The sequence below is a fragment of the Leopardus geoffroyi genome, chromosome C2 (assembly GCF_018350155.1).
Source record: "Leopardus geoffroyi isolate Oge1 chromosome C2, O.geoffroyi_Oge1_pat1.0, whole genome shotgun sequence".
NCBI lineage: Eukaryota > Metazoa > Chordata > Mammalia > Carnivora > Felidae > Leopardus > Leopardus geoffroyi.
In genome coordinates, this window is record NC_059333.1 from 118,751,188 (window position 1) to 118,764,461 (window position 13,274).

At 35.9% G+C, this 13,274-nt stretch overlaps 1 long non-coding RNA gene across 1 annotated transcript; it reads right to left on the bottom strand.

Annotated features, from left to right (window-relative positions):
* Positions 1-649: 649 nt before the first annotated feature.
* On the bottom strand, positions 650-7,127 carry LOC123576171. Its single transcript, XR_006701203.1, has 2 exons — positions 6,904-7,127; positions 650-728 (listed from the first exon to the last, which is right to left on the bottom strand). It is a non-coding gene; the product is annotated as an uncharacterized LOC123576171 (long non-coding RNA).
* Between the last annotated feature and the right edge of the window lie 6,147 nt (positions 7,128-13,274).

A 13,274-nucleotide genomic window follows, 5' to 3' on the forward strand; every position in this document is an offset into this window, starting at 1 on the left:
CTCAGGTCATGATCTCACAGTTAGTGGGTTGGGGCCCCGCGTTGGGCTCTGTGCTAACAGCTCACAGCCTGGAGCCTCTTTGGATTTGGTGTGTGTGTCTCTGTCTCTGACTCTCAAAAATAATTTTTTTAAATTAAAAACAATTCCATTATAATTAACATGTAGTATATTAGTTTCAGGTGTGCAATATAGTGATTCAACAATTCTGTACACCATACAGTACTTACGACAGTAAATGTACTCTTAATCCCCTTCATCTATTTCATCCATTCCTCCCACTCACCTCTCCTCTGGTTACCACCAGTTCTCTATATTTGGGTCTGTTTTCTATTTGTCTCTTTTTTTTCATTGCTAATTTGTTTATGAAATTCCATATGACTGAGATCATACAGTATTTTGTCTTTCTCTGACAGACTTATTTCATTTAGCATCATTCTATCTCGATCTGTCCATGTTGTTGCAAATGGCAAGATTTCATTCCCATTATGACTGAATTATATTCCATCGTGTGTGTGTGCGTGCATGCACACGCATCATCTTTATCCATGCATTTATCAATGAACAATAGGGTGGCTCTATAATGTGGCTATTGTAAATGTCGCAATAAACATAGGGGGGCATATAACTTTTTGAATTCATGTTTTTGTACTACTTGGGCAAATATGCAGTAGTGAAATTACTCGATTAAATGGTAATTCTACTTTTAATTTTTTGAGGAAACTCCATAACTGTTTTTCACAGTGGCTGTACCGCCAGAGGGTTCGTTTTTCTCCATGTCTTCATCAACACTTGTTTCTTGTGTTTTTGATTGTAACCATTATGACAGGTGTGAAGTGGTGTCTCATTGTGGTTTTGATTGCATTTACCTGGTGATTAGTGATGTTCAATATCTTTTCACGTGTCTGTTGTCCACCTGAATGTTTTCTTTGGAGATACATCTGTTCATGTCTTAGGCACATTTTGAATTGGATTATTTTTTGTTGTTTTTTTGTTTGTTTCTTTGATATTGAGTTGTATAGTCTTTTTTGGATACTAACACTTTAATGGGTATGTCATTTGCAATTATCTTCTCCCATTTAGCAGGTTGTCATTTTGTTTTGTTTTCTGTGCCAACAATTTTTATTTTGATGTAGTTCCAAAAGTTGATGTTTGCTTTTGTTTCCCTTGCCTTAGGAGACATCTAGAAAAACGTTGCTACAGTCAATGTTCAGAGAAATTACTGCCTACACTCTCCTCTAGGATTTTCTGGTTTCAGGTCTCAGATTTAGGTATTTAATCCATTTTGAGTTTATTATTGTGTATGGTATGAGAAAGTGGCTCAGTTTCATTCTTTTGCATGCAGCTGTCCAGTTTTCCCAGCACCATTTGTTGAAGAGACTGTCTTTTACCATTGCATATTCTTGACTCCTTTTCCATAGTTAATTGGCCATATAATCATTTATTTTATGATTTATTTCTTTATGGTATATTTCTGGAGTGAGTATTCTGTCCTATTGATCTAGATGTTTGCTTTTATGCCAGTACAATACTGTTTTGATTACCAAGGCTTTGTAGTATATCTTGAAATCTGGGATGATGATACATCCAGATTTGTTCTTTCTCAAGGTTGTTTGGCTATTTGGGGTCTTTTGTGGTTCCACACAAATTTTAGGATTGTTCTAGCTCTGTGAAAAGTGCTGTTGGTATTTTGACACAGATTGCATTAAATCTGTAGATTGCTTTGGTAGTATGGACATTTTAACAATATTTTTTCTCCCAGTCCATGAGCACAAAGTATCTTCACATTTTTTTTGTGTGTCTTATTCACTTTCTTCCATCAGTATTTTATAGTTTTAGAGTATAGGTCTTTCACATCCTTGGTTAAGTTTATTCCTGTGTATTTTACTATTTTTGATGAGTTGTAAATGGGACTGTTTTCTTAATTTCTCTTTCTGCTTGTTTATTATTAACATAATGAATTGGAACAGATTTCTACATATTGATTTTGTATCCTGAAACCTTACTGAATCCATTTATCAATTCTAGTAATTTTTTGGTGGAGTCTTTAAGGTATTCTATGTGTAGTATCATGTCATTTTCAGATAGTAAACACTTTACTTCTTCTTTACCAATATGGATACCTTTATATTTTTTTCTTTGATTGCTGTGGCTAAGACTTAAAGTACTATGTTGAATAAAAGTGGCAAGAGTAGACACTCTTGTCTTCTTCCTGATCTCAGGTAAAAGCTTTTAGTTTTCCATTACTGAGTATGGTGTTATCTGTGGGATTTCATATGTGGTCTTTATTATGTTCAGGTATGTTTCCTTTCCACTCACTTTGTTGAGGGTTTTTATCATGAATGGATGTTATACTCTGTGACATTGTTTTTCTGAATCTATTGAAATTATCATATGGGTTTTATCCCTGCTCTTGTTGATGTAATCTATCACATTGATTTTTGGATATTAAACCATGCTTTCAGAAATAAATCTCACTTGATCATGACGAATTTTTAAAAATATATTGTTGGACTAGGTTTGTTAAAATTTTGTTAAGGAGTTTTGCACCTATGTCCATCAGAGATACTGGCCTGTAGTTCTTTTTTTTTGTAGTGTCTTTATCTGATTTTGGTATCAGGGTAATGCTTGCCACATAAATGAATTTGGAAGCTCTCCATTTTTTACTTTTTAAATTTTTCTTTAAATTTCAGTTAGCATACAGTGTTGTATTAGCTTCAGGTGTATGATGTAGTGATTCAACAACTGCATGTTTCATTTGGGGCTCATCAGGACAAGTGCACTCCTTAATCCTCATCATCTATTTAATTCAGCCTCCTACCCACCACCTCTTCTATTTTGGGGGGAATAGTTTAAGAAAAATAGGTATTAGCTCTTCTTTAAATGCTTGGTAGAAATCAACAATGAAGCTCTCTGATCCTGGACTTTCATTTGCTGATATTTTTTTTTTTTTCTTTCTGTTTTTGGTTATTTTTGTTTTTGTTTTGATAATTGATTCAATTTCATTGATGGTTATCATCTGTTAAAATCATCTGTTTCTTATTCAGTTTTGGGAGGTTATATGTTTCTAGGAATTTAACCATTTCTTCTTGGTTGTCCAATTTGCTAGCATATAATTTTTCATCATACTCATAATCCTTTGTATTTCTGTGGTGTCAGCTTCATTTCTGATTTTATTCATTTGAGTATTGTCTATTACTTTTTCATAAGTCTGGCTTAAAGCCATATGAAGTTTGTTGATATTTTAAAAGAACCAGCTCTTGGTTTCATCAATTTCTTGTATTGGTTTTTGTTTTGTTTTGTTTTTTAGCTTCTATTTTATTTCTTCTCTAATCTTTATTATTTCTTTCCTTCAACTGCTTTTGGATTTTGTTTGTTCTTTTTCTAGACCCTTTAGGGGTCTGGGTATGTTGTTATTTTCTTGCTTCTGGAAGTAGACTTGAACCACTATAAACTTTCCTTTTAGGACAGCTTTTGCTGCATCTCAAAGGTTTTGGACCATTGTGTTTTCATTTTTGATTTCTTGGTTGACCCATTTGCTGTTTAGTAGATATACTAAATTTTACTTCTTTTGTGCTTCTCTATTTTCTTACTCCTGCTTATTTTGGTCTTCCCTTTCAATTCAGAGAATCCACTTTAACATTTCTTCTAAGGCTGGTTTAGTGATGATGAATTCCTTTAACTTTTGTTTGTCCTGCAAAGTCTTTCTCTCTCCTATTCTGAATGATAGCCTTGCTGGATAGCATATTCCTGGCTGCAGATTTTTCCCTTTCAGAATTTTGAATGTATGGCTCCAGTCCCCTCTGGCCTGCAGAGTTTCTTCTGAAAAATCAACTGATAGTCTAATGGGGTTTCCTTTGTATGTAATTGATTTCTTTTGTCTTGCTTTTAAAATTCTCTTTTCATCACTACTTTTCCCTGCATTTTAGTTACCATATATCTTGGCATGGACCTACTTGGGTTGATTTTGCTGGGGACTCTATGCCTCCTGGATCTACATTTCGGTTTCCTTCCCCAGATTAGGGGAGTTTTCAGCTATTATTTCTTCAAAAAAATTTTCTACCACCTTTTCTCGCTCGTCTTCTGTGATCTCTATGATGCAAATGTTACTATGCTTGATGTTACTATGCAAATGTTACTGACTACTCTTAACCTATTTCATTTTTTATTGTTCTTTTTTCTCTCTCCTGTTCAGTTTGATTACTTTTCATTACCCAGTCCTCCAGATTGCCAATTCATTATGTTTGCTCTGGCCTACTATTTATTTCCTCTAGTGTATTTTTAATTTCAGTTGTTGAGCTCTCCATCTTTGATTGGCTTTTTTAATGTCTCCTTTCTGTTTATTGAGGGTCTCATTGAGGTCTTCCACTCTTTTCTCAAGTCCAGTGAGTATCTCTATGATACTCTATCACGTGTGTTACTTGTCTCTATTTCATTGAGCTCTCTTACTGTGATTTTGTCCCATTCTTCATTTGGGACATATTCCTCTAACTCTTTATGTCTGTTTTAATGTGTTAGGAAAGTCACCTATATTTTCTGATCATGAAGAAGTGATACTGTAGTCCCCTACTGTTCAGTGTCCCCTGTTCAACAGAATCTGGCACTTCCAGGGTGTCTCCCATTTATGTTGCATGTATACTACTGTTGTGATGGAGCCATATTTTCTTGTTGTCTGCAATGGCTCTCTTTCCTGATCGTGTACAGGATGGTGACCCTATTTTGTTAGTGGGCCAGTCTGGGGGCACCTTGGGTTTGAGTCAGACCAGGAATTTTCCGTAGATGCAGTAACACCAACTGCAAGGCACTTTCCCTATGGTGTTCTCTAAGAAGCTTCATTGGTGGTTGGGGCCTACAGTCAGACCACATATATATCCCCCAAAACCACTCCTGGGATTATAGTCAAATGAGTGTGTGTGTTTGTGTGTGTGGTTGTCTTCCCCTCTACTTGGGGCAGTATCCTGCCCCTTTCAGAGCTGTTAGCACACTGCCATATTTGTGGTGCATCTTTGAATAGACTTCTTTTGAGGCCAGGATGTAGGCAATAGATTCACAGGAGAACACAAGGGTGGGTGCATTGTTAACTAGGTAGGACAGTGTTCATGCTGCATTGGTCCCTCTTGTGTCCCTATAAATAGGCTGGTTTATCCATTCATCAGTTGATGGACATTTAGGCTCTTTCCATAATTTGGCTATTGTTGAAAGAATGAAATGTGGCCCTTTGTAGCAACATGGATGGAACTGGAGAGTGTTATGCTAAGTGAAATAAGCCATACAGAGAAAGACAGATACCATATGGTTTCACTCTTGTGTGGATCCTGAGAAACTTAACAGAAACCCATGGGGGAGGGGAAGGAAAAAAAAAAGAGGTTAGAGTGGAAGAGAACCAAAGCATAAGAGACTCTTAAAAACTGAGAACAAATTGAGGGTTGATGGGGGGTGGGAGGGAGGGGTGGCTGGGTGATGGGTATTGAGGAGGGCACCTTTGGGATGAACACTGGGTGTTGTATGGAAACCAATTTGACAATAAACTTCATATATTGAATGAATGAATGAATGAATGAATGAATAAATAAATAAATAAATAAATAGGCTGGTTTAGCAGAGGGAGATGGTGCCCACCCATTCTTTTGTTCTTGGAGACCTCTCCTAAAGTTTCCTCCCCGTCCAGGACACATTCTGACAGGCAGAAGTCAGAATGTGTGTCTTGTTTTACTCCAGGCATTTTTCAAACTTCTGCTTCTATGCTGTATCTCAGTGGAGCTGTTTGTTATGGTGTGTCTTTAAGGGTGGAGACTCAGTTTCCTATTGCCCTCCAGCTCTCTCAGAGGACAGCCTGCTGAATTTTGAAGTTATAGATGTAAAGCCCCACAGTCTGCAAGATTTTTTAAAGTTAAGCCCCTCTGATTTTCAAAACAAATATTATGGATATTTGTCTTCCCAGGGCAGGATCCACACACATGGATGCCTGGTGTGGAGTCTGCCCCTTAACCATTTGCATGCCTGTTATTTCCCTCCCTCTGTGAATAGGCCTGTGGGTCAGATTGGTTGTTGACCATGTGTCCACCCTTCCTAGCCTTTTTTTTTTTAAGTTTATTTATTTTAAGAGAGAAAGAGTGTATGTGTCGGGGTGTGGGAGGGGCAGAGAGAGAAAATCCCAAGCAGGCTCCATTCTGTCAGTGCAGAGCCCGATGCGAGGCTCAAACTCATGAAGAGTGAGATCATGTCCTGAACTGAAATCAAGAGACACCTGACTGTCTGAGCCACCCAGGCACCCCTCTCCTAACCTTTTCAATATGTCCTCTTCTTTACATTCAGCTATGAAGAGTATGTTGTGCCAGTCTTTTGATTATTTTCTGGATTATTTACACTGCTGTTTGTATTATCTAGGTGTACCCATCGGACAGGTTGCTCTTAGGACTCTCTTACTCTGCCATCTTCTCCAGAAGATTCTGCTTTTTGTTTATGTATTTTTGATACATAAAAAATGTATTTTTTATGTATTTTTATGTATTTTTGATGTTTGATTCTGCTTTTTGTTTATGTATTTTTTTTAGGTTCCTCTTATGCACAGAATCATATGGTATTTGTCTTTTCTGGACTTACTGCACTTAGCATAATACCCTCCAGGTCTATCCATGTTGTCTCAAATGGCACAATCTCATCCATTTTTATGGCTGTGTAATACACTTTGTTTATATATACAAACCCCATTGCTTTATATATTCATATATTGATGGAAATTAGGTTACTTACATACCTTGACGACTGTAAATAATGTTGCAACACACATATAAAATCATATAACTTTTTGAATTAGTGTTTCATTTTCTTCATTTAAATATCTGGTAGAAGAATTACCGGACCATATGGTATTCCGATTTTTAATTTTTTGATGAAACTCTGCACTGTTTTCCACAGTGGCTGTACCAATTTACATTTCTACCAGCAGTGTACAGGGTTTTTTTCTCTACATCCGTGTCAGCACTTGTTATGTCTTGTCATTTTGATATTAGCCATTCTAAATGGTATAAGGTGATAGCTCATTTTGGTCTCAATTTGCATTTGCCTGATGATTAGTGATGTCAAAGATCTTTTCATGGGTGCATTGGCCATCTGTATGTCTTTTTGGAAAAAAAAAATATTCAGGTGCTTTGCCTATTTTTTTCAGATTTTTTTTTTTTTTTTTTTTTTTTTTTTAGTGCTGAGCTGTATAATTCCTTTCTATCTTTTGGGTATTAACCCCTATTGGATATATCATTTTCAAATATTTTCTCCCATTCAGTAGTTTGTCCCTTTGTTTTTTTTTTTTTTTTTTGATGGGTTCCTGTGCCGCACAAAAAACTTTTTATTTTGAGGTAGTCCCAATAGTTTAGTTTTGCTTTTGTTTCCCTTAGCAGAGGAAAAATATCTAGAAAAAATGATGCTATGGACTATTTCCAAAAAATACTCCTTATGCTTCTAGGATTTTTGTGATGTTGGGTCTCAGTTAAGTCTTTAATCCATTTTGAGTTTATTTTGGGGTATGGTATTAAAAGATGGTCCAGTTTTATTGTTTTTCATGTAGCTGTACAGTTTTCCCAACATTTTATGGGAAATACTATCTTTTACTCATTGTATATTCCTACCTACTTTGTCAGAGGTTAACTGACCATATATAGTCATTCATTTCTTTCTTGGCTCTCTATCCTGCTCTGTTGATCTATGTATCTATTTTGGTGCTAGTACCATACTGATTTGATTTCTAGAGATGTGTAATGTATCTTGAAATCTGGTAATTGTGTCATCTACGGCTTTATTCTGCTTTCTCAGGATTACTTTGGCCATTCTGGGTCTTTTGTGATTCCATATAAATTTTAAGATTATTTGTTCTAGTTTTGTTAAAAAAAATGCTTAGGAATTTGATAGGGATTGCATTCAATCTATAGATTGCTTTGGGTAATATGTACATTTTAACAATATTAATTCTTCTCATCCATTATCTGGAATGAATATCTTTCCATTTGTTTGTATCATCTTCAATTTCTTTCGTCAATGGTTTATAGTTTTCAGAGTATAGGTCTTTCACATCCCTGATTAAGTTTATTCCTAGTATTTTTGATGCAATCATAAATGATGTTGTTTTTTAAGTTTCTTTTTCTGCCATTTTGATACTGTTCTGAATAATAGTAATTCATGAGAGCTGCACTTTTGGTTTCATGGTGGAAAGCTTTACTAATTTTAAAGGAAAGGGAAAGCATGGAATTAAGCAATTATAGTAAACAAAGAGACGTATGGAGAAGAACGAAGAATGGGTTCATACATCAAATCGGGTGCCCAGGACATTCAATCTTCTAGCTGGGGAAGCAGGATTGAAGTCCCAACTGAGAGTCCTGGGCTGAGTGTCCTCCCCTCAGGTAAGACTTCCAACTATTCCTGCCAGGGCAATATATACACATCCCATGTGTGATTTACAGTTATCCATTAACTTTGCCTAAGTGCAGCCTTGAGCAAGCTGTTGTTTTCTCTGTGTCACTTATATCTTATAATCTTAGGAGCCTAGGCATCTGCATATTTCTCTTCTCCCCTGATCCATTCCAGGGGGCCAGCCTTGTCTGGCTCAAGGTGGTGAGGCACATTAATCCCTCTTGGCATCATGAACAGTTCCAGTCTCACAGCTGGATACGTAGTACAAGTCAACAAAGTCACCCATGATTGTGTATGTGCTGCTCTGGGCAGAAATGAATGACAAGTCACTCAAACAAGTTCTATACAGAGCAGTTATTAGGATATAGAAAGGCTACCAATTTCTGAGTACTAATTTTGTATCCTGCCACTTTAGTCAATTCACTTATTACTTCTAGTAGTTTTTGGTGGTTTCCTTAGGATTTCCTATGTGTGACATCATATCATATGCAAATTGTGACGGTTTAACTTCTTTAACAATATGGATGCCTCATTTCTTTTTCTTGTCTCATTGGCATGGCTATGACTCTCAGTACTATGTTGGTTAAAAACGTTAGGGGTGGACATCCTCGTCTTCTTCCTGACCTTAGAGGGAAAACTGTTTTGCATCATTGAGTATGAACTTAGTGGTGGGTTTTTCATATATGAACTTTACTATGTTGATGTAAGTTCCCTGTAAACCCACTTGGTTGAGAATTTTTATCATGAATGGATTTGAATCTTATCAAATGCTTTTTCTACATGTATTGAGATGATCATATGATTTTTATCTTTATTTTTGTTGATATGGTTATGACACTGATTGGTTTGCATATGTTGAATCATCCTTGTATCCTTTGAATAAATGGTGCTTCATTGTGGTGAATGATATTTTTAATATATTGTTTGACTCAGTTTGCTAATATTTTGTTGAGATTTTTTCCATCAGTGTTCATTGAGGATAAGGGCCTATAGATATTTTTGTGGTTTTGGTATCAGGGTAAGACCTTATGGAATGTATGTGGAAGCTTTCCTTTTTATTCTATTTTTTTGGAATAGTAAGAAAAGAATAGATATTCGGTCTCCTTTAAATGTCTGATAGAATTCCTTGTGAATTCACCTTGTCCTAGGCTTTTATTTTATGGTATTTTTTGATTACCAATTCAATTTCAGTACTTGAAATTGGTCTTTTCATTTTTCTATTTCCTCCTCATTCAGTATTGGATGATTATATGCTTTTAGAAATTGATTGATTTCTTTTAGGTTGTCCAGTTTATTGGCATATAATTTTTCATAGTATTTTCTAATAATCTTTATTTCTGTGTGTCAGTTGTTACATACATAAAATCAGAAATGACAAAGAATTATGTATGTCCTTCTCCTTTTTTCTTGATGAGTCTAAGAGTTTGTCAATTTTGTTAATCATTTCAAAGAACCAGCTCTTTGTTTTATTGATTTCTCTCTATTTTTTTTTTTTTTTTTTTAGAATCCATCATTTATTTCTGCTCTGATCTTATTTCCTTTCTTCTACTCCTCATGGGCTTTGTTCTTCTTCTAGTTCCTTTATGTATGACGTTACATATTTTTTTTGGAGATTTTTCTGGAAGGTAAGACAGTATCACTATATACTTCCCTTTTAAAACTGCTTTCACTGTGTCCCACAGATTTTGGACAATTGTGTTTTCCTCTTCATTTGTCTCCATGTATTGTTTTTCTTCTTTGATTGCTTTATTGGCTAATTGGTTGTTTATTATCATGTTGTTTAATGTCTGCATATTTTCCAGTTTTTCTTTTGTGATTTATTTCTTTTACATTATTTTTTGTAATGTTTATTTATTTTTGAGACAGAGCATGAACAGGGGAGAGGCAGAGAGAGAGAGGGAGACACACAATCCAAAACAGGCTCCGAGCTGTCAGCACAGAGCCCAACACGGGGCTCGAACCCATGAGCTGTGAGATCATGACCTGAGCTGAAGTCGGAAGCTTGACTGATTGAGCCACCCAGGTGCCCCTCTTGTGATTTATTTCTAGTTTCATAGTATTGTGATCAGAAAAGATGCATGGTATAATTTCAATTTTCTAAAATTTATTGAGGCTTGTTTTATGGCCTAATATGTGATATATTCTGGAGAATGTTTGATGTACACTTGAGATAGGTACGTACTTATTTCCATTTTTTAAGTTGTTTTCTGTTTTGTTTTTTATGTACTTCTTTGTTCTTTCTTGTTCTCTTTCTTTGTGATCGATGAGTTTCTGTACCGTTATGTTTGGCTTTCTTCCTCTTTATTTTTATGTATCCACATAGGTTTTGGGTTTGTGGTTACCATGAGGTTCATATATAAGATCTTAACAGCAGTCTATATTAACGTGATGGTCATTTAAGTTCAAACATTTTACTAATAAATAACAGGAAAAAAAAAACGTTTTCCCACTTGTCTTTGTACCCCCTTCACATTTTAGGTATATGTTGTTAGTCTTACGTCTGATTTTTGCCACTTCATTTCCACTGGAAGAAGTCACTTTAACATTTCTTTTGGGCTGGTTTAGTCACGAAAAACTCCTTTATCTTTTGTCTGGGAAAGTATCTCACCTTCAAACCTGAATGATAACCTTGCCTGGTAGAGTATTTCTGGTTGTAGGTTTTTTTCCTTTCAGCACTTTGAATATGTCCTTTCACTCTTTTCTGGCCTGCACAATTTCTGCTGAAAAATTAGCTGATAGCCTTAAAAGTTTTCCCTTAAAGGAACTATTTTGTTTTTCTCTTAGCTGCTTTTGAGAGTCTTTTATCTTTAACCTTTGACATTTTAATTATTATGTGTTGTGGCCTTCTGGGTACATCTTGTTTAAAACCCTCTGCTTCTTGGATTTGGATGTCTGTTTCCCTCCATAGGTTATGGCGGTTTACAGTTATTTGAAGAAAAAAATATGTTTTCTACACCATTTTTACTCTTCTTCTTCTGATAATACTATAATGTGAATTTTTTTTTTCAGTTGATGATGTCCAAAAGATGTCTTAATCTATCCTCATTAAAAAAAAATCTTTTCTCTTTTTGCTGTTCAGCTTGTGTGCTTTCTATTACCATGTCTTCCAGATACATTCTTCTCCATCATCTAATCTACTATTGATTTCCTCTAGTGTGTTATTTCAGTTACTGTATTTTTCATCTCTGATTGCTTCCTTCTTTAATGTTTTCTATCCCTTTATTGATGATCTCACTGAGATTTTCTACTCTTTTCTCCAGCCTGGTGTGTATCTTTATAATCAGTACTTTAAATTATCAGGCATATTACTCATCCGTGTTTCATTTAGTTGTTTTTGAATTTTTAACTTCTACATTCTTTAGAGCATATTCCTCTGTCTCCCCATTTTGCTTGAAAAAAATGCAGGTCTAACTGGCTTTATTCAGATTCATGAACGAAATTTTCCCACTAGCATCAACATGAATGGAGCTAGAGAGTATAATATTAAGTGAAATAAGTCAGAGAAAGATAAATACTGTATGATTTCATTCATATGTGGAAATTAAGAAAACAAATGAGCAAAGAGACTAGAAAAGAGAGTGGCATACCAAGAAACTGACTCTTAACTATAGAGAACAGATGGCTACCAGAGGGGCTGGGTGGGGGATGGGAAAATTGGTGATGGGGATTAAGGCATGCACTTGGCAATGAGCACTGGATATTATAAGGAAGTGTTGGATGACTATATTGTATGTGTAAAACCAATATTATACTGTATGTTATCTAACTGGAATTTAAAAACCTCTAAAAAACTGAATAATAATAAATCTGAAAAAGACCCTGTGGGTTATTTTCTGTGCCTTAGCATCACAGTGGCTGGTGTAGGCTGAGGACCCTGGGCTCACTAAGGTTGAAAGCCCACTGTAAACTGGACCATATTCTGTTATGGGCTTTTAAGTTGGAGGAGGAAAATACCATCCCTACAATTCTTTGGTGTTGTTAAACCCTGGATTTTTTTCTTCCTGTGCCCTAGCATGATCAAGGCTGGCATGGGCCTGCAGACACTAGACTAGATCTTGCTATGGTCTCAAGCTCATAGTGACCATCAGACCCACCCATTACCACTGTGTCCTGATAGAGGCTTTTAAAGTGGCGTAGGAACGTATATTGTTTTGTCCAGTCTTTCTGACCTGGAGAGTGTTCCCCCAGATCCTCTGCTCCTTAGCCAGAGTCCTGGTGTTTTTCTGTTCTATGCTAGTTAGTAACTCTTTTAAACCATGTCTTATTTTCTGTGCCCAAGGACAGAGGAATCTATTTCTGGGTCCCTGAGAACTAATCGCCCCTACCACTGTTCACAGCATTGCGGGTACAGTTCCCTTTGTGGCTAGGTCTCCGTCTCTTTTTCTGTTCTCTTGCCATTTTGTGTTTGATTGTTCAGTAGCTCTTCAGTCAGCCCTGTTCTTTCTCAGGAGGAATTGTTCTATTAATAGGTGTAATTTGATGTGTTCCACAGAGGAGATGAGTTCAGGGTCTTTCTAAGTCATAAACTTGGAACAGAACTCCCTGTAGGCTGATTATTTTTTTAAGAAACTGCAAAAACAAAAGAATCTCTAAAAACCAAGTGGAAATTTTCTGTAATAAGGGACATACATATGAATAAGGGATATCTCTATTTGTAAGATTCTCTTTGTACAAATCTCTATTTGTACAGTGTCTCCCTCACTGTGCTAGAAAAAGGAGAGGACTCTAAATCTCTAGAAACTGGTCAGTGGAGGAGACAATTGACTTTAAATCTTCTTAACAACCTTTCCCTTGTCTGCTATACTTTTCCTGGTAACCTCCATTAACTGACTCCCCATCCCCAACATCTTTTGTCTTTAGCTGAAGATGATATT